Here is a 1,574-nt window from a genome sequence, read left to right as displayed (position 1 = left end):
TTACCTGGCCACAGCAGCCAGGAAATGACAGTGCTGAACCAAGAAGTGACGTAATACAGTGCATGTTGCTTCCATGTTCTTTCATCAGAGGTGAAATCAACACTCCCAGATCTCTGTACTATCAGCAGATGGATTGGGAAACAGCCTTATTACACACAAAAATAAACAAGCCTGATGGGACTTTACTGGTACATAAAGCAGACAACCTCATGTTATACATAAAACATGTTTATTGACATACATCTTCCAAACACAATGTATAAAAACAGTACTTGGCTAGTGAGCCCTAAAAAATCACAGCATATTGTTCTGTGGCATCAATATCCTCCAGAGGTCGATGCGTTTCACTTGTTAGCTTCTTCAGGACCCCGAAACTAGAGGCAAAGAAATCAGATGCCCTAACTGGCAGATGTGTATACATATAGATCATTAGTCAAATAAATATAGTGTTACATAACATATTACACCTTGTAGAAACTATTCTTCGCAAACTCACATGTCAACATGAACGCTGATGCCGGGCAGCAATACCCACACAAAGGTCAGAATATGGTCGTGGGTGAGCGTCCACATCCAAATCCCTCTCCCCTCGTCCCCAATTAGGGGGAATCCTGCAGAAAAAAACAACAGACCTGGTTCCACTACAGAAAGAAAAGAAAGGGGCAGGGGAAAGAGGGAGAAGGAAAAAGAAGGGAGGGGATATTACATCCCAAGTGTAATTCGCAATAAATCACTCACTGACACAGGAGACAGGCAACAGATATATTCGTATGCAGATATTATCCATACGTAATGCAAACCATAAGTACGTTCCACAAAATAATCTGGATATACCAATATATATGGGGGTCAGTAGAAATATCCATATTCCAAAGAATCATAACAATGTCTGGCACAATACCAAACCCATACCTGTTTATTCCATCCAAAAGAAAGATGTAAGGACAATGCAAAACCGGCCACTAATTGAGTCCTACAGATATACTCCTTTCAATATCAAGTGTTTCCTATATGTCAGTACATGGAATCTCCTGAGTGTGGCTCCTGTAATCACATAACATGTAGCCATGCTTAATAACCCCTTCATTTAACTCCTCCATTCATCAAACTAGCTCAAACACCATATCACATACCTTTAGTTCACTGTGTCACGTCTACCGCCCACTGTGTGTGTCTCCCCAATTGTGCCAAAAACAGCATGCGGCAGGACGCTTAAATGTTGTCATCAATAAAAGACAACACTTCCGCCCAGGTGGGTGATCCGCAGGGTAAAGAATGAAGTGCACATACAAGTGGTAATCGCGCATGCGTCTGCACAGCACTTTTTCCCTGACAAGCCAATGGGCGGAAGTGCACTCTTTTCACACCGGAAACGCCCACAGCGCACGCGCGCCCTCCTCAACATATTGTGCAGCCTCATCATTCCATGCTAATAAGAAACAACAATAAACTGCATCTAAACGGCGACACACAGCGGCCAAATGAAGCCAATGCCCAGCAGCCACCACCTTGGGAGACCCTGGACTTAAACAGTCCAGCCTCCCAGATGTAATCCATAGCCGAAGGCCTCCATT

At 43.6% G+C, this 1,574-nt stretch overlaps 1 long non-coding RNA gene across 2 annotated transcripts; it reads right to left on the bottom strand.

Annotated features, from left to right (window-relative positions):
• Positions 1-210: 210 nt before the first annotated feature.
• LOC149459692 (uncharacterized) lies at positions 211-1,321 on the bottom strand. 2 transcript variants are annotated; one of them, XR_016313218.1, is made up of 4 exons: positions 1,134-1,321; positions 913-1,044; positions 497-611; positions 211-402 (listed from the first exon to the last, which is right to left on the bottom strand). It is a non-coding gene; the product is annotated as an uncharacterized LOC149459692 (long non-coding RNA). The 2 variants fall into 2 exon arrangements; XR_016313217.1 differs by having other exon boundaries at positions 211-374; positions 1,134-1,320.
• Between the last annotated feature and the right edge of the window lie 253 nt (positions 1,322-1,574).

This window comes from Staurois parvus, unplaced genomic scaffold (assembly GCF_062004578.1).
Source record: "Staurois parvus isolate SC_StPar_1 unplaced genomic scaffold, SC_StPar_1.0 ptg000249l, whole genome shotgun sequence".
Taxonomy (NCBI): domain Eukaryota; kingdom Metazoa; phylum Chordata; class Amphibia; order Anura; family Ranidae; genus Staurois; species Staurois parvus.
Note: the sequence above shows the minus strand (reverse complement) of the source record. Positions and strands in the feature narration are given on the sequence as shown.